Genomic DNA, 21,301 nt, shown 5'->3' with positions numbered 1-21,301 from the left:
CACACACACACACACACATATATATATATATATATATATATATATATATATATATAGATAGATAGATAGAAACGCGGAATATTCAATGTAGCTTAATCGCCATATATATTTTATAACTTACTAACTAGCTCTACCTAAGTATTGAGCACTGTTGAAGTAAATACTTAAAGTTTACCCATAAATTTATACTTTCGTATATTAATTTTATGTGAGTAAATGAAGTAGTTATATATATATATATATATATATATATATATATATATATATATATATATATATATATATACTAGCAAAATTACCCGTCGTTGACTGGGTTCAAAAACAGCCTACAGAAAATGGACTCTTATTTATGAAAGTATGATAGGTTATGAAAAGGAAGGGTTGTAAATTTGGGTTGAATTTGGGGGTATCAAAACCAAAGCAAAATATGATGAAAGTAAAAATAAAATAGATAAATCTCATGATTTATTATCCCATACCTGTTCACACTGAAACAATTATCACAATATTCTGTGAATCTATATTAAAAAACCTTGTTAAACTTTGTGACATTAATTCATGTTTGGCAGTATTCTTAGATATATTTTATACAGAGATTCGTCCGATAAGTATCGAAAATCGAACAAATCTGATCCGAAAAATAGTCTTATTTTCTTATAGACAAAATGAGTTTTCACAGGGGAATATTTTACGTTGCACCGGCAAGGGAGATAATAAACTCTCAACAAATAATTTGTTCTTAGAAAAAAAAAAAAAAAAAAAAAAAAAAAAAAGCAGGCTTGTTGACATCTGAAAGTCGTTGTAGAACATTCGATTACAAATCAAATGATCACGTGTTCAAGCCCAGGTATACGTCAACCTTTATATTTAAAACTATTCTTATTACTTGGGACCTAAGAAAGACTTAAATGTTGGTCTATGTTGCGTTTGAACTTTTGCATATCAGTACAGCTTGGGAAGCAGGTAACAGAAAGGGAATTCCAAAGTCTAGTTGTTTGAAGGAAGAAGCTATTAGATAGAAAACTTTCTGACATTTGGGGACCTCGACAGTGAAGGGGTGTGATTTTGTTGCTAAGCGGGTTTGTCGGGGATATGTACGTCGAGGGGGCACAAGCGCAATGAGTTCATTAGAGCACATCCTATTAAAATACTTGTAAATAGGCACAGGGATGCAATATTGTAGCGATGGGACAGGGGTTTGGGCCTAGTTGACGGACATATTAGATTGAGGACCCTTTTTTTGGGCCCTATCAGAGAGGGAGAGACTAGTGGTAGATGCATCAGCCCAGATGTGGCAATAATACTCCATGCATGGGCGAATAATAGCCTTGTAAAGGTACAGGATATTCTCGGATGTGAGCAGGTTTCTAGCACGATAAAGGGAACCCACCTTCCTAGCAGCAGCCGTCGCAATGTCTTCAATATATTTGTTCCAGTTCATATTTCCTGTGAATGTTAATCCGAGAAGTTTGAAGGAAGATTCTCATGTAGGGTGGTTGGAGAGGTTTATAAATGATAACAGCTTAGTCTTACTAGCATTAAATGTTACCTTCCATTCACTTTTCCAGTCAACTACGGTCTGGAGGTCATTTTCTAAGGATTCAGACATTGTCTTGGATTTGTGTTCATCCGTTCTTCCATCATGCAGATTATAGAACATTGTATCATAAACACATATACCCATCTTGGACTCAATATTATAGGGGAGGTCATTGATGAATACCAGGAATAATAGTGGTCCAAGGATCGACCTCTGAGGTACTCCCGCATTAATGTTATGCTGCTTGGATAAACATCGATCACTGACAACGTGGATGGTTCTATTGTCTAAGTAGAATCTAATTATATTTAGTATATGTCCAGTTATAACGTAAAACTTGATTTTCATTAGTAGCCCTTCGTGCTAGATTTTGTCCAAGATTTAGATATATCGATGGCTATAGCCCTAGCTTCATCCGTCTTATCTAATGCATGGTATATGTATTTAGAGATGACTGTTTAAGTATCTGCAGTAGAACATTTCCTAAATCCGTACTGTTTATCAAAAAGATTAGCTTTTGCAAAATGGTGAACTAATGCTTGATTGATTAGCATCTCAAAGATTTTAGTGAAGACTGATAGGGCGATAATTGAAAAGTTTGGTCCTTTCGCCAGAATTCTCGTACACTGGTACCACAGAGGCCAACTTCTAGCTATTGGGGAAGCAATATTCAACAAGGCATTTGTTGTAGAATTTGGAATGTATGAGGGTTAGCTCATGCTGAGCATTTCTTAATTAGTATAATCAGGCCCACACGCCTTGGAGGTGTCTAAGTTTTTTATGATATCGTGGACCTAAAGGGGATGATTTTCAGGTCATCAATTGTGGCTTCTGTCCGCATAGGGAAATTTGGGAGAAAGTTGTTCGTTGGTTCGAGAGATTGGTTCGATGGGAATCGTCGAGTAAGCACTTTCGCCTTTTCTGTTGCCGTGCATGTAACCTTCTAACTGTTGGTTAGTGGGGGAATTATTGATTGCCCTTTATTCACTACACTATTATAAAATTTCCAGAAATCGCAAATTCTTATCATGTGATTCTATACCTTCCCTGGCTATTCCAGCATATCTTCTTTTGTCTGTGGTTATTACTCTCTTATAATGATGTCGAGCATCTATAATTTTTTGCCTATTTGCATTTGACTTATGATGCATGAGCCGGCGAAGTCATGCTGTTTTTGTGCAATGACAGCTGCACAATCTGTAGTGAACCATGGGGGGGGGGCTTGCTATAATACTTCCGTGCGGGAACATGTGCTTCAATGCCCGCTTTACACCATTCAGTTGTCTCATTGGTACATTGTTCAGCAGGGAGAGAGAAAATATTGGTCCATGGAACATCTTTGATATGTTCTTTAGTGGTTTCCCAGTCAGCCTTTTTGTAGTTACGATAAAATAAGAGGTACCATTTAAAATCGCCGTAAATCATTTCTTCATTGGCATATTTTAAAACTAAACCTTAATAAGAAGTAACTTTGTCGGGGAATTTAACGTCAAGCCCAAATATCAGCTGACGTGATATTGTAAACAAACACAGACGGAATTTGATGAACTACATTATCATTATATATATATATGTGTGTATATATATATATGTACACACACACACACACACACACACACACACACACACATATATATATATATCTATATATCTATATCTATATCTATCTATCTATATATATATATATATATATATATATATATATATATATATATATATATATATATATATATATATATATACGAATTAGTCCACCGGGCAAATTATTGCTCGTAATATATAAAAATTAATAGAGGATTGATTCTATAATAATACATACACAATCTGCATAAATTAAAATATGTTTAAACGTATTGCACGACCGAGCACCGCCTGGCGACTAGCTAATATATATATATATATATATATATATATATATATATATATATATATATATATATATATAGTCTAATGAAGCTTTGCGCTTCATATTAGAGGAAATATGTTGTCGCTGGGATGCGTACTATATTTTGATTTATATATTTTATTCGCAAAGCAAGTTTAACAAAACAAAATTGAGTGTGGAGAGGGTCATCCTTGTCACTGTACCTTTAATTTGTCTACGCCAGTGTTTCCTAACCTTTTTCGGGAAATACCTTCCCCCAGGACACTCGGATACCTACTACTGCCTCTTTCTCTACATGCATCCTTACACGTTAATGTTAGTAGTAGTAGTAGTAGTAGTAGTAGTAGTAGCAGTAGTGCATAATTAAAGTGAAAATAAATAATTGAATATTGATAAAGCTTTGTTAACATGACAGGTTGTGATTTTTTTAATTCATTTTTCCCATTAAAAATAAGTGTGATGCAATTAATTTCAACATGAATTGTGAATCCCAAAGAAAATGCGATCAGAAACACCTAGTAATGTAACTAGAAGCTGTCAGTTTTCCCTTCTCCTAAAGAATCTAGGGGACCCCCCGTACGATAAATTTTACCACTACCCACCTGAAATCTCGTAACGCCCACGTTGGGCGGTACGGATATCGTTAAGAAATTCTGGTCTATGCTAAACCTAGCTAGAGTTCTCATTCACCATAATACAACATTCACACAAGAGGTGGTCCTACTTAAGATCCCCAAATCAAATCGTTATATATATATATATAATATAAAGCTGAATATGTGTGTGTGTGTGTGTGTGTGTGTGTGTGTGTGTGTGTGTGGTCACGAATAGGCTCCTATATAATTGACTATTTTAAAAAACTGATTACATATAATGATAGAAGATGTATCGAGACACAGGAATGGGTGTGTTTGATCGGGCAGAACGGTGGTTCATTAAAATTGTTGGGTCTGCGTTCGCGCCTGGTACACAAAGTATGGAAATAAACAATTTAAAAATAAAAAAAAACGTTTACAAGTGTTTTTGATATAGATGTACATAAGAATACTTTGATAAGTATGTTTTAATTCAAATAGGGATGGTATAATAAAATTGTGGGGTCTGCGTTTGCGCCTGGCCTCCATAGAATGGAAATAGGCACAAACTTTAATAAAGACTTTTCATATGTATCTGCGTAAGTATACTCTGATAATTATGTTTCAGTTTGAAGAAATATGGCATAATAAAATTATGGGGTGTTCGTTCGCACCTGACCTTCATAGAATGGAAATTTGTCACAAAGTTTAACAAGTTTTTTTAATATAGATTCACAGAATATTGTGATAATTGTTTCATTGTGAACAGGTATGGGATAATAAATTATGGGGTTTATCTATTTTATCTATTTTATTTTTACTTTCATCATATTTTGCTTTGGTTTTGATACCTCCAAATTCAACCCAAATTTACAACCCTTCCTTTTCATAACCTATCATACTTTCATAAATCAGAGTCTATTTTCTGTAGGCTGTTTTTGAACCCAGTCAACGACGGGTACTTTTGCTAGTATATATATATATATATATATATATATATATATATATATATATATATATATATATATATATGTGTGTGTGTGTGTGTGTGTGTGTGTGTGTGTGTGTGTGTGTGGACTTTCCCGTCGAATGCCGAGGTTTTAAGGTTTAGACAACTAATTTGTCCGAAGTCCACACATGATTTGTTTTATAGTGGTGAAGGCTTTGTGTAGAACCATCCACACTTTTTGGAACCACTGCTAATCTTAGGCAGTACAAATTATTGCTACAAGACAGAGAACACGGGATACCTTAGAATTCTCCTTCACCTAGACGCATATCTTAACAAAGAGGGTCTAAAGCTGAGGGTTTAAATGCATCTCCGTGGATACTAACCTGAAAATTTCTATGCCATGTATGCATATATGGAAATCGCTACCGACGATGCATGAAGCTACTTGATGTAAGAAGCGACAGAATAATAATCTTACTTCAAGGTAAAAACCGCTAACCATAAATGTGAGGTGGTTAAATACCGGTCCAAAAAACGGCAATTCTTATCCCTTTGTACGAAACATCACTTATAGCGTTTGAGGACTAATAGCCAAAATGAAGAATCATGAGGTTGCAGACATTAAACTCCAAGTCAACTGTGTGTATTAGATTTACCAAGTATGGCCAACAAATCTATTCAGTCTCAACAGGTTTACTGTGGTTTGAGGAATCCGGGATTTGGATAGTTACAGCAAAAATATGTGTACATATATGCAGCCAAAAATGTTTGTATGGATCAAAAAAATTTAACAGTCGGTGTAGTATGTGTGAGTGTCTATGTGTGTAAATATTTAACCGATAAACTCATAAACTACTGGTAACATAACAGTGAAATTTACTGGAAATAGCAATCGTATACCAAGGATTGTTTATAAAATCTCAGTTTGGATGGATGAAAACGCGTTCGGATATATGTCGACAAGTTGAAATGCAAAATGTTCATTTCAACTTGCCGACATATTTCTATTACTTTTGCGCGTGCACAAATTCATTCATTGCTTGAAGTAGTTAAATTTTAAATCTTTTATATCAATGTGTTGGGTTAGCTCAAAAGGTAGGAAACGCGACTGGAGCGCTAAATGTTTTGGCTTCGATTCTAGCTGATGGTACCCAAGCCATTTTGTTTATCTTTTGAAATTAGTACGACATACATACTAACTGAACGCCCGGCGTTGCCCGGTCGTACATTACGATTAAACGTGATTTTTTTACTTTAAGCAGATTGCGTATGTATTATTTTGGAATTAGTCCTCTGTTGAATATTATATATTACGAGGAATAATTTACCCGGTGAACTAATTCGAAAAAATAAATGAATAATGATAGTGTCGTTCATCAAATTCCGTCTGTGTTTGTTTACAATATCATGTAAACTGATATTTGGGCTTGACGATGAATACCCTGGAAATATCACTTCTGATTAATCTTTAGTTTTAAAATATGCAAACGAAAAAATAATTTGCGGCAATTTTAAATGGTACCTCTTCTAGTATCGCCAATTGAACTCATTAATAAGAAAAAATTAAAATAAAATGTTGAGGTATACACGGGATCATTCGATCTGTAGTCGAATGCGCTACTACTTAGCTAAGTCTCCGGATGACAATAAAACTGTTTTTTTTTTTGTTTTAAGAAGAAATAATTTGCTGAGATTTTATTATTTCCATTGACCGGTGTAACTTAAAATATTCCCTGTAAAAATTATTCTTTTTTATCTATAAAAGAGAAGGACTATTTTATTAGATCGGATTTTGTCGATTTTCGATACTTGTCGGATGAATTTCTGTTCAAAACATATCTAAGAACGCTGCCAGACATATAAATTACCTTTGTGTGAAATTTGCAAAAGATAGACTCAGTCTAGAACGAAAATGAAAATTGCGATTTTTGTTTTAGCCATTGTTCTATATCCTCGATAATCGCTCAAAAATCGAAAATTAAACAAAATACTGGTAGAAAACCATCCAATAACTGTCATTAATTGTGCAAAAATGCAATGTTCTAGTCGTATTTTGTTGTTTTTTAAACGATTATCGAGAACCCAAATGACTATAACAAAATTAACATTTTTTTTGTTATAACTCAACAGACTTGACGCTACTTTTGTTTCAAGTCTATAAACTCGTTTAAATAAGTTGAAAAAACACAAAAAAATTGGTACGTAAAAGATACATATCTTATCTTGCCTTTTCGGTAACATTTATTTTTCACCTCTTCTTTTTTGGGGCTGTTGAAAAAAATGCCGTAATTAAAAGATATCTAAAGAAAATCCATTTAACTTTCATAAAGTAATAATAATCTATATAAATAAACAGTAGATGTATGTGTGTGTGTCTGTGTGAAAATATTTAACCGATAAACTCTTAAATTACTGGTTACATAACATTCAAGTTAATAGGAAATAGTGATAGAAATCTTCGTTTGGATGGTGAAAAACGCGTTCAGAAATTGAAATGCAAAATGTTCATTTCAATTTGTCGACATATTTTTAATACTTGAGTGCATTTGCAAATTCATTCATAGCTTGAAGTGGTCTAATTTTAAATCTTTCTTAACTATCTGTTGATAGATCAAACGATAGTGAACTCAGCTAGAGCTGTAATATTTGATGCGGAGTTGCAGTAAAACTGTTTACATGGTTTAGTCAGATATTGCGCAGAAATGTTAATATTGATACTATGTAATTAATGTAGATTACCTATTGATAATTAATTTACACTAACTGTATACTTTTTTTCAGATTGCTATATTTAAAATAGTGTAAAACAACCCATCACAATGGGTCTAGAAAAAATTCTTGAAACCAAACGGTTACCGACCAACAACGCTGTTTTTAAATCACTTAATGCAAATGATGTTGAAATGTGGGTGCAACAAGATGAGGAAACTACTGATCAATATCCTGAAGGCAGTAATGGTGATGAAAATAGCGACAGCTCCCATTCTCTTGACCCTAATGTAAATAACCAAGAACACTCTGATGAAGCAATATCATGGGGTGATGCCGAAAATCTATGGAGACGGTTATAAAATTTCTAGAAAAAAGTCCTTACTTTAGTGACAACTATGTTTTGCAAGCAATATCACTCCGAAGAGATATAATCACAAAGAAGCTACAGAATCAAAAAATTGTAGATTTTCGTGATTGCTTACGGAATACAATGGCAGCGCCCGAGAGCTCAATCGATGAAAATAGAAACTGCAATAAGACTCATTCAATGAATAAATTAACAAAAAAACTGTATTTTACATAAATGTATGATTTCTGTAGATGATAACTTAGGTAATAAATACCTAACAAGTAAGAGTAGATTTAATTTATTTTCAATGTTTTTGTTCCTGGTTATAATATTTAACAATTCTTACTTGCAATATATCGTAAACTCAACTTAATATATACTTGAAATATCATATAGCAATGAATTTCATGTATCATTTCTTAATCATTAGAAAATTAAAGTTAACTGCAGCACATTTTTTATCACGAAACTTGAACAGCATCCTCTAATTTGAACGAAGCGGATGTTCAAATTACAGGAGTTATACTATATATATATATATATATATATATATATATATATATGTATAAATATATATATATATAAATTTGTTTTTTGTTGTGTGTTGATATTCGTATTAAAACCCCTTTTTTTCTATTTATTTAAAAAGAAAATGCAACTTTGTTATATATATATATATATATATATATATATATATATATATATATATAGGTCGTGGAATTTCATTCACCTGCAAAAGATCTAGCTAATTTGCATATTCTTTTAATCATTCATTTTAATCAATTCTCTATTAGTTTTTTTTTTCGGTTTTCTTATGGGATGATCATCTTTAGTTAACTATTACGTGTAATTATATTCATGCAAGTATTCTACATGATTTATACTTGCATAATATTTGCGTAAAAATTTATAGTAAATTCAAAATTGTTCCCATATATATTTATGTATGTGTATATATATATTTGTTTAAAAAATTTTGCCTGCCAAACTCCTCTGTCAGTTTTTGGTCGACAGACATGAAACTTAATGTATGCGAACCCATGCGAAACTTTATATTTGGGTTTTAGCCAGGAAAAATCGGTGCAAAAGTGTGAAAATTAAAAAAAATGGAATTTTCCAAGTAAAAGTCGAACGATGGAATTACGAAGGCGCTTATGTCAACGGATCATTAAATCTAAGGGAGATAACCAGCATAGACATAGCAAAAATAAGCATATTTTGCAAGATATAATTTAGGACGCTGAATTATCAGTAGAACAATGAAAGTATGTTAAATGAAAAAAAAATGATTACATGATTACTGTAGCTAAGTTCCGGAATTGCTGAAGCAATTTATGAAAAAGAAAAGTTAGCGAAGTTAATCAACAAACTTAAAATATAACAAAGTTAAGTAACAAAATAAACTTATTAATTAATATACACAAAACAAAAGTAAACAACCTTTTACAATGTAACGATGTTAATTAATCCACAACAAAAATTAAATAAACTTGTTTGAAACGATGGTAATTAATCAAAAACAAAAATTAAATAAACTTGTTAATTAACGAAATTAACAAAACTTTTTTGAAGGAGTATTTAGATCGTCATTTTAATTTTTTTTAAACGAAAATAAAAAATGAAAAAATAAGAAATTTGTTTCTCTTTATTTTAGGTAATCCGTCAACGTCAGGATGATGAAAACTTTTTAAAGGAGATTTTGAAGTATTTAAACCGTCAATTTCTAGCTATGATTAAAGTTTATTTTCTTTTCTTTTTTTTTTTTTTTGGTACTATTCTGTAGTTTCATTTGGCAAGGTATAATTTGGGTGCATAATAACTAACGTACACAAAACAATTAAAATAGAAAACGTTTTTGAAGGAGATTTTGACGTATTAAAACCGTCAATGTATTTTTTTTTTAAATAAAAAAAAATGTGTTTTTCTGTATTTTAGGTAATCATTCGTTTCTGTCTATGATTAAAGTTTGTTTTGTTTTTGTTTTGTTTTTTACTATTATGTACAAATGTATTTTTTAAGGAAAAAAAATAACAACGTTCAAATATTCTGCACAAGGGTTTTTTTATTCTCTCTCTTAAATAAGGAAATCATTTTATATTGGCTAATTGGACAACTTTTTGCAGGTATAGTATTCGTGTACTATTTTTTCTCTTTTTTTTTTTTTTTTTTTCATTTAACATTCTCTCATTGTTTTACCCGTTATTCAGCGTCCCAAATTATATCTTGCAAAATATGTTCATTTTTGCTATGTCTATACTAATTATCTCCCTTACATTTTCGTTGACATAAGCGCCATTACGAATATGCATACGTTACGTACTAACTATTGATTCATATTTTAATTTTTAACCTTGCAGCAAACATGTCTTCATAGCTCAAGCATTAACGTCAAAAGAAAAAGTAAATCGTAAGCTAAAGTTTTTAAAAACTTTTTTTGAAATCACAACTATATATTGGGTCTAATATGATATAATAATAAATCACAACTATATATTGGGTCTAATATGATATAATAATAAATACAATATCTGTATTAATCAACATTTCATATTTAAGGATATTTTAAGAAACGGCTATGCCGGGCGGTAACTGCTGACTGTCAATGCGATGGTTTTAGGTTCAATCCTCGGCTTGGGAGAGGTGCTAGTCTAGCGGCACTGATGAGTTGTGATACAACGAAACAGGACTGTATGTCGATGACTATATATATATATATATATAGTAGAAATGGTAATTAATAAAAACCTGAAGAAAGTGCTCAATACAGTTGTAGAGCAAATATGCGTTTTATTTTTTATTACCGTATTTTTCTATTAAGTTACATTATCTCCGTCCATATTTTCGGAATCAACTTGGCTTTTTGGTCAAGATCAAAGTGTAGTATCTGTTCTTCAGATGCTGCACTTCAATTTCTTGTTCTCTTTCGGTGGAGGATCAGTACTTCACGACTGAGACAATTTTTTTTATTTTTGTACCTTTTCTCCACGTGAAAAAACGACCCTGGTGTCTAACTCTGTCTCGTGGGGAGGCATAGTAAATAGGTACATTATTGTTTACATGACGGCAAAAAAAAAAAAAAAAAAAAAACGGCCGTGTAGCCGAAACGATAATGTAACTTAACAGAAAAATACAGTAATAAAAAATAAAATATATATATATATATATATATATATATATATATATATATATATATATATATATATATGTGTGGGGGGGGGGCGTGTGTATGTGGAGAGAGAGAGAGCGTGAGGGAAAGAGAAAGAAAGAGAGAGAATTGACTCTATAACAATAAATATGAGATCTGCATAAACTGAAATATATTTAAGCGTATTTTACGACCGGGTAAGACTATGCGCCTCCGCTCCGCTAGTAAAAAATAACTTGGTAAAAAAATAAAAATAAATAAAAGACAGCCTGAACATAACGAAGTATAAAATTACAAGAAGAGTTACATGTAAATCGGAAATAATTTTTCGTTTAAATTGCAACTTTCGTAAAATATGCGAGCGATTTTCACCGCAAAATCAATGCCTTTTTAATGACATATTGAATTATCATTTTAAAAACAACCACTGAGATACAGCGCGCGCGCGGCTCTTTACAAACAGACTTTACTTTCTCCAACTTTACAACATGGCAAGAAAGAAGAAAAGAAAAAAAAAGAAAGAAGAAAAGAAAAAGAAAAAAGAAAACAACATAGAATGAGTATAGCTCTGAAATATATTTGTGTTATAAATTTCAAACAAGTAAAATATTTGTTTATTTTCCCAATATTATGTTATGGTTTGGCGGGTTTGTATTACTGTACACATAGATTCGAAAAAGTTGTCAAAAAAAACAAATATATAACAAATAAATGTTATCAAAGGCAAGATAAGTTAATTTTCTACACAACTGGATAATTTTTTTAGTGTTTTTATTTAATGCAACATGTTTATTCAGCTCGAAAAACATACACTGTTTACCGATATATTGGAAAATTAAAAATGGCGTCCGACTCTCTCTTTGACACGGTAAGTTTGGGAAAAGGAGTTAAAAATAAATAATATACAAAATACTGTTAAAAACCCCACTGAATGTCAGCGTATGTCACGGTAACATAGATTGAGCGAGTGTCTAAGAGTATTTTGTCTAGTTTTTTTTATTTTTAACTCCTTTTCCCAAACTTACCCTGTCAAAGAGAGAGTTGGGCGCTATTTTTAATTTTCCAATACATCAGTAATCACTGTATGTTTTTCGAGCTAAATAAACATGTTACATTAAATAAAAGACTAAAAACATATCCAGTTAGGTAGAAAAGTAACTTATCTTGCCTTTGATAACATTTATTTGTTATAATTATATACTTGTTTTTTAAGAACTTTTTCGAATCTATGTGTACGTAATAGAAACCCGATTTGGCTTTCAAGCGCACTTGATAAGTATTTTTTTATTCAAATTAAATCAAAGTTTCTGTATGGAACACACACTCTTGACATAAATATTTTTGTTTTTTGTTCAGAATTCATCCTATGTTAAAAAGCAAAAATAAAGGAAAATCTGTTCTATGTATATACCGAATATATCATATTCCAAAAATCACGTAAATTGATCAAGTAGTTGTATTTTTAATTAGGAAAAATCAAATTATATGAAACTTAAACGATATCCCCAGAAAATTAATTTAATCTTCATATAATAATAATAATAATAATAATAATAATAATAATAATAAATAATTTGGTAGACAAAACGCCGCCATCTTGAAAATAAGGTTTAGAAGCAAGGGAGATAACTCAACAATAATTCAAATGTGCGAGATTTTTGTTGTAATGTCTACGAGTTCTCGTTAATTGCTTAAAAATGATTTTCTTTATGAAAATGAAACTACTTGATATGAGTTTTGGAATATGATATTTTTGTTTCGTCACTGGCACGTATATCACGCACATATGATTTATTTATTTATTGTTTTGAAATGTAGGGGTAATTCTGGACAAAAACTTTGTTTACAAGAAATTCATTAAGAGAAAAGATGGGAGGTGTGGATCAACGAGCAAAACTAAAATGAAAGTAAAAACAAAAAAAAAAGAACACCCGGACAACGCCGAGTGAATGTACCTATTTACAATGCCTCCCCACGGGACAGAGTTAGACACCAGGGTCGTTTTTTAACGTGGAGAAAAGGTACAAAAAATAAAAAAATTGTCTCAGTCGTGAAAGACTGATCCTCCACCGAAAGAGAACAAGAAATGGAAATGCAGCATCTGAAGAACAGATACTACACTTTGATCTTGATTAAAAAGGCCAAGTTGATTCCGAAAATATGGACGGAGAGAATTCGTCTCTAAAAAAAAAAAAGAAGAATAAAAAAAAAATGAAAGAAAGAAAGAGAAATTTACCCTTTTTCTTTTGTATATGTCTCGAATAGTTTGAGGATATTTCAAAAATATTTCAGGACGGAAGGTAACAATGGGTTATTCCGTGGAATGGATGCCGGAAAATTCACACCTCAGTTTGTGACCGTCAACACCTCTGGATCTTGTCGATAACCGACAGAATAACAAAAGCGGAGGAAACAAAATAGTTTTACATTAGGCAAGTAACATCTAACAATAAAAAATGTTTTCCTTTTTTTTTTTGTTTTTGTTTTTTGTTCTTTTTTCTCGGAATCTGTCTTCTTTTTTATTTTATCTTTTTTTTTATTTTTTGTTCTGTTTTCTCGGAATCTGTCTTCTTTTTTTGTTTTATCTTTTTTCTTTTTTTTTTTTTTTAAGAAAACAAATTTAACTAAAAAACAACCAGTCCCGTAAAAAGAAAAAAATCTTGAGAGGCGCGGTAGTCGGAAAACTGGGTAGTGAGTTTAGATAGAGTTTGGAAGTGTTTAGTGTTTCTTTTAGTTTTGTTTTATTACTAATACTCTCTGTCTTTATCTCTATCTCTCTATCATTTTACCTATCTATTTACACCTCTCCCTCCCCTCTCTCTCTCTCTCTCTCTCTCTTTCTCTTTTTATCCCCCTTTCTCACTCTCACTCTATAACAAAGTAAAAAAGAAAAAGAAACGAAAAAGTCGACATACACCCTGATAAGAATAAAAGGCTGCCAAATTGCAGGTCGCAAAGGCACACAGAATGGCTAAGTAACTGGTGCGCCTCCTCTCCGTCATTGGTCCTTCCCCCTCCCCCGGGCCTCCGGGAGTGACGTAATAACAGAGATAGTAAGGCAACAGAAAATTTAGTTAAATAATAAGCCAGGCTTGGAGAAGAAGAAGAAGAAGAAGAAGAAGAAGAAGAAGAAGAAGAACAACAACAACAACAACAACAACGACAATAACAACAACACGACCTCCTCACCCACTCCATCCGCTTTGGTTACGCATTGTCACTTAATTGCAACATATAAAAAGGAAGAAGAAGAAAAAAGAAATGAAGAAGCAAGAAATGTATCGAAATCAAAGGCGACCCCCACCCACACTCATACACACTCACCTGAATTCACAAACACACTCACTCTCTTTCACTCTTCCACACAACCCACAAACTTACACACATACAACCTTACCTCTACCTACTATTATATACTTTCATACCCCACACATACACATCACAAACATCACACACGGCTACACATGCACACGAACGGACACATACACCCTCTCTTTCAGACACACGCATACACACACATGGGCACACGGGCGTACATGCACAGACACTAATATTTATCATAAGCAAAACTATGCTCTCCCCGGTCGCATAGTTTTGCTAGCCTGGGAGGATGATACGATGGTGAACAAACATATACTAAATCGACTCTCAGGAAAAGGCAATGCATGATGGGATGGCATCACAACGAACATTAACAAGTACTACCTTCCCCCAAGGTGGAGTTAATTTTATCGTGACAATAGAACAGATACGACACTGCCTCCCACCCGAAAAGCAAAAAGTAATACCGGTAGAATGATATAATAAGAGACGAACATATATTATAGTCTCCCTTCACAGAAAGAGGAAATAATACCTGGGATGGCTATATCGTGACGAGTAGAAAAATACTAGAGTACCCCCGCCCAAAAGAGAAGGTGAGTCCTTGAAGAGTTTTCCTTTCTCTTTTCCTATAAAAAGGAGTTGGCAATGCCTAGAATGAGAGTATCATGATGATCGAACATATAATACAATACCCTATCCTCAAAGGTAGTAGAATGTTATCATGATAATAAGACATATACTATGCTACTCTCTCCAAAAAGATAGGAGATAATACCTGGGAGGATAAATAGAGAAGATAATGTCTGTAAGTCTAGTACCATCGCGATAGAACATATACTACACTGGAAATGGAAGCCTCCGTTCAGTCTTGACAGACAATGGATACTCCTTGTGAGTGTAACTGCGCATGAAATTGTGAGGCAAGGGTTGCGCAATCACCAACCACACCTCTCCTGAATCGGCACTGCTTGAGTCCAACGGCAAAGAGAAGTTCAGAACGACTGGAAACATTGCCGAGATAAGCAGAGAGCACATACAGCACCTGGAATTTCCAAATGGTTACCCATTTTTAATACTAACCAGGCTCAACGTTGCTTAACTTCGGTGATCTGATAGGAAGCGGTATTTCAACGTGATTATTACATATACTACTGCACTACTTTCTCCAAAAAAAGATAGGAGGCAATAGCTGGAATGATAAATGGAGAAGGTAATGCCTGCAAGTCGTATTATGGCAACAGAACAGATACTACTACTACTATACTACTCCCCTCCCCCCAAAAGTCGGGCGAGGTATACCCTGAGAAGATGGTCTCATGAAAATAGGACATATACTACATTACCTCCTCCACAAAGGAGGCTGTAACAAATACCTAGGTGGATTTCACCACCACTATAAAAAAAAAAATTGGAAGTAATTCTCCAAGAAATAACAGAACAGATGCTACACTATTTACACTCATAGAAGATAATACAATAAATTTCTGAATAAAATCCTAACATATTTTCGTTCAATTAAAAATGCCTTGCCATAAAAAACTATTTTTCAACAAAACAGCGTCATCAAGCGTTTTTCTACCAACGAAACTGCTTCGTATATAAGAAAATATGAAAACGCGAATTACAAATACAAATATTATTAACTAGCATGGGTGGCGGCGTTGCTCGGGTGTTTGGAGGTGTAAAAAAAAAGTGGTAGTAGGCAGGCAGGCTCGAACCTGTGATGCGAAAGCGGAAAAGAAAGTGAAAGAAAATCTGACGTCTTACCGCTACTCCATTACACGACTGGAAGCTCGGGCGTAAAAATTGCCAAAATGGCTCGCGAATAATCGATCCTTTCTTGTAGAAAACTACCTAGTTGAGGGCGAAAGAATTAATGTTTTCGACCAATTTTTCGATATTTGTCGTCCGAGATGTCGAGCTTAAAAATGATACCGATCTCGTGAAAATCCGTTGCCTATGTCGAACATTTTAGGTATACATACATACATACATACATACATACATACATACATATATTTAAACAGACATGTGAGATTTATATAATAGATTAATTAATCTATTAGAAACTGTTAAAAAATAAATATGCTAATTAAGAAATCACTGAAATTACAAGTGAATATTTGCAGATTATTATATATACGGTATTTCAAAAATGTTATGGTGCATTATAGAATTAAATAAACATAGATTGATTTTATGTCACGAGAGGCGAAAACATCACCCCCTCTTTTATTCATAGTCATCCACAAACAGCCGTTTTGTTAGTTCACGATTTAATAGTGTAACTAGACATAGCAAGCACTCCAACCCCAATATTTGAAACCCGAACGCCACGCAACAACTAATCGTAACTATTGTTTCCCAATGACTTACTCCGAGCTAATTAACCCGTTATTTAAAGCGGAAGAAATTACATCGTTTGAACGAATTTATTCATTAGTTAACAGAGAGGATTCAATTCACATAAAATTTTGTAGATACACAGAACTATGATATATATATATATATATATATATATACTAGCATAGAAACCCGATGTTACCCGGGATTTAATAAGAATCCACGAATGTTTCACAGTACCGCATTTTATTGTCATTGAAATTGGTGAAATCGCCCATTTCCAATCAAATGGATTGATTGCTATCTTTATTTAACGACCCATCGCGATGCACCGGGATTAAACTTCACATTTCTCTTCTTAGTCCATAATACATTGCACTGTACAGAACCTAGTGTTGATTTTATAAAATTATTTTATATATAATACCTAGAATCAAAGTTTAAACTGCAAAAGTCAAGTATCATGTTTCAGTTGTGCTCTAAACAGAAACATTCATTTCGAATACGCACCTGCCATATAAAGAACCTGCTATTGATTTTATACGTCGGATACATTTGTTTGTGCGGTGATACAACTTTTCAAATGCACTTGTGATGTTAGGCTATGTAAAACTTTAGTCAAAATCAGACTTCCAGTTTTAATATTTTTTTCGATTATCGATTCTCGATAATTATCGGAAGCATTCCGGTACAAAACATCTAAGAGCGTTTTCAGACACATGAGGTACATTTGTGTGAAATTTCAAAAAAAAAAAAAAAAAAAAATGGACCCAGCCGTTTTGAAGTCCATAGGGAACGAACTCACAAACAACAAGACACAGTTCCTTATATATATATATATATATATAGATTATTTGGTCCATACAACCATTAATATAAAAAAGAGCCGAAATCGAACTATTATTTGCCAACATTGTCAAACAAGAAAACGAACAAAAATACCACACGTCACGAAATTAAATATCTGCTCATAGCTGAAACCATAAAAAGAACAGGTTTGACAAAAAAAAAGCAACGATCCACTACAATCTTAACTTAAAAAAGTTCACCGCAAATGAACTTCTAAACCACCTATACATAACAATGATCTTCTCCAAAATATTGGCGCTTGCCAACCTGGATGTTATATGGCACCGTAAAAATCTATAAACCTACACCATTCGTCCAATAATATTGCAAGTGACAACCCCTATATACCAATGAACTAAAATAATTAATGAACAATTGGATCCAAGATGAAGAACTTCCTTTCGATCTTCAGTGACTTTTTGGTAATATAAGTTAATATAATTCTATTTTTTAGGAAGTTGGAGCCTTTGTATATAGAGCGAATCGTTATTTTTTGATAGTCGTTTTATATGAATATTCAAAGTTATTTAATTCAGTGGCTTCAATCAGTATTATGATATTTTCAGTTTGTTTTCAAGTTCCTGAATTGGTCCTTTTTTTCTGGGAATCATGTGATTTCCAAAAAATGATTATGGATATCAGAGCACTATGTTCTTTACTCGCTAAACACACCCGAAGATGAATCCAGATAAATCTGAAAGTACTAGGAATATTAGTGAATATGGAAGCTACACCAGCCAGTTCCCGCTTGAAACAAGTTTCCTACTTCTTTGGTTCAAGTATTTGAGTTCTTCCTTTGCTAAGCCTATGCAGAATCTAAAATCTCTAATTAGAGCACTATCCGGATATTTATTCCTTTTGTTATGTTTTTACTAATAGTTTTCACGCGAGTTATTATCAGCAAGTATTCACTGGTAATAACCATTGGTTTTTCATGGGGACTCAGTGGCAACAAGTTTCCGTATCTTTCTAGCATTTTTTGCGTCTTTCGATGGCTGTTGCAAATCATTTTGCGTTATCGCAATAGCCGTTTACCATTGATTCCTGGCTGATACCGACTGTTCGCTTTATCTAGAATTTTGGTGTAATAAGCCTTCTTTTACTTAGAAATACTCTTTCGTTCTATTCCATGGTTGGTGCTCCATTTCATCTGTGTTTCCATCCTCCTTGACTCTTCACGTCTATTTTATTATGATACCGACCGAGTCTGGCGTCACCATTAAACAAAATGGGAGAGAAGGTATCGGATTATAGGATTTGAGGCCATTCTATTTTCTTGCGGTTTATGTAACGTTAGCGTTCATTCGATGATGTTTGTTCGGTACAGTTGCTTAATCGACACCCAAGAAAATATCAGTAAAAAAATATCAGTAAAAAAATATCAGCAAAAAAATATCATTAAAAAATACCAGTAAAAAAAATATCAGTAAAAAAAAACAGTAAAAAAATATCAGTAAAAAAATATCAGTAAAAAGAATATCAGTAAAAAAAATCAGTAAAAAAATATCAGTAAAAAAAATATCAGTAAAAAAATATCAGTAAAAAAAAATCAGCAAAAAAATATCAGTAAAAAAATATCAGTAAAAAAAATATCAGTAAAAAAAATCAGCAAAAAAATATCAGTAAAAAAAATATCAGTAAAAAATATCAGCAAAAAAATATCAGTAAAAAAATATCAGTAAAAAAAATATCAGTAAAAAAAATCAGCAAAAAAATATCAGTAAAAAAATATCAGTAAAAAAATATCAGTAAAAAAAATCAGCAAAAAAATATCAGTAAAAAATATCAGCAAAAAAATATCAGTAAAAAAATATCAGTAAAAAAAATATCAGTAAAAAAAAATCTCATCAACGGCGAGTTTAACCGAACACTTCCGAAACTTGTGAACGGTCACAAATTTTCCCTAATATAGAAAGTAATTTTTTAGTAGTACGGCAGTTTACAGACCGTGTTGAAATAATAAAGTCATCTATAATATAAATCTCACCTGTCTGTCTGTCTGTCTGTCTGTCTGTCTGTCTGTCTGTCTGTCTGTATGTATGTATGTATGTATGTATGTCTGCCTAAAACTTTCGACAGAGGCGACGGATTTTCACAATATCGATATCATATTCGACAAATATCGAAAAATTGGCTAAATGCATCAATTCCTTCGCCTTTAACTGGGCAGTTTTCTACAAAAAAGATCGTTTTTTTTTGTTTTTGTTTTTTTTTGTTTTTTGTTTTTTTTTTGCGTCGCCATTTTTGCAAGTTATCGTATCGGTTGGAATGACTTTACTAATTTCAAGGTTCTGAACTTCCAGTCGTATCATGGATTAGGGGTAAGACGTCAGATTTCATTCGCTTTCTTTTCCGCTTTCGCATCACGGGTTCGAACATGCCTGCTTAATACCACTTTTCTTTTCTTTTTTTTTTTGTTGCTCAAAACATACCTCCAAACACACGGGCAACGCCGGGCACCCAGGCTATTTCTTTATAAAACTATTCTTAACATGGGGGGAGGGGGTGTTAACTATCTGGTAAAATACGTCAGGTGCATTTTATTTGATTTTCTTTATTAGCAGTAAGAAATGCTTACGTCCCACGTTGGGTGGTTATTAAGTAACTTCACCGTTTGTTCAATTTCTATCTGAACTTTTTGATTCAAGTTCGATGTTTAGATGGGTTCGTTTTCTTTAATATTCTAGCTGATTTTATCTGTGCCGAACGTTGTCAATCCTCTCTTTGATTCCAATTCTTCCTCATCATTTTTATAGTTTCTCTTTAATTTCAGAACTGCTTCTAGTAATCATACAATTATCAGTATTACAATAAGTTTCCTCAGTTTTAGTAAAATCCACGTATTTTTTAACCGTGATTGTACGTTCGTTCTCCTATGATCCAGAGGATTTTATGATTTTCATTTCCCAGTAATGTCTCCGGTTTGTGTCTACGCCATTTATCCGTGTGTTCAAATGTTGACGTTTGCACAGTTTCCAGTGAACTACCTTTCATACAAAGTCGTATCTTTATCCAGTGGAGGTCTGAATAATAATAATAATAATAATAATAATAATAATAATAATAATAATAATAATAATAATATGGCATGTGTGACTACTCTTAGTGAGTAAATAATAATAATAATAATAATAATAAGAAGAAGAATATATTATTATTGTTATTATTATTATTATTATTATTATTATTATTATTATTATTATTATTATTATTATTTATTTATTTATTTATTTTTCCTTAACTTCACTATGTTGTGATGTTTTACACCATTTTTCTTTTCACTCAAGAGCGGGCTTTCACACCAAAGCTAGTGAGCATAGTCAAAGAGTAAATTAGATGGAAAGCACTTCGCGTATGATGTTTGTTGTGCCAAGCAGAACTGACTTCTGGAGTACGGTGATGTTGTACTTGATTCCTAAAGAGTTCAACTGTTTCTTAAGATCATTTGGAATTGAACCAAGTGCATTTATGATGATTAGCATGATGGAAGTTTCTTTATTCCACAACCTACCAATCTCTACTCTCAGTTTCTGATAGTTATTATTATTATTATTATTATTATTATTATTATTATTATTATTATTGTTATTGTTATTATTATTATTATTATTATTATTGTTGTTGTTG

General features: G+C 32.5%; 1 protein-coding gene across 1 annotated transcript in view; it reads right to left on the bottom strand.

The window, feature by feature from the left end:
- Positions 1–13,904, bottom strand: part of LOC145297549 (uncharacterized) — a 31,525-nt gene extending 17,621 nt beyond the window's left edge. The window contains exon 1 of the mRNA XM_080143517.1: positions 13,395–13,904. The gene's annotated coding sequence lies outside the window, so the exon portion shown is untranslated. The remainder of the gene's footprint in view (positions 1–13,394) is intronic.
- Positions 13,905–21,301: the final 7,397 nt, after the last annotated feature.

The sequence above is a fragment of the Euprymna scolopes genome, chromosome 18 (assembly GCF_053919585.1).
Source record: "Euprymna scolopes isolate OS-2025 chromosome 18, ASM5391958v1, whole genome shotgun sequence".
Classification (NCBI taxonomy): domain Eukaryota; kingdom Metazoa; phylum Mollusca; class Cephalopoda; order Sepiida; family Sepiolidae; genus Euprymna; species Euprymna scolopes.
This window is presented reverse-complemented; position numbering and strand designations above follow the sequence as displayed.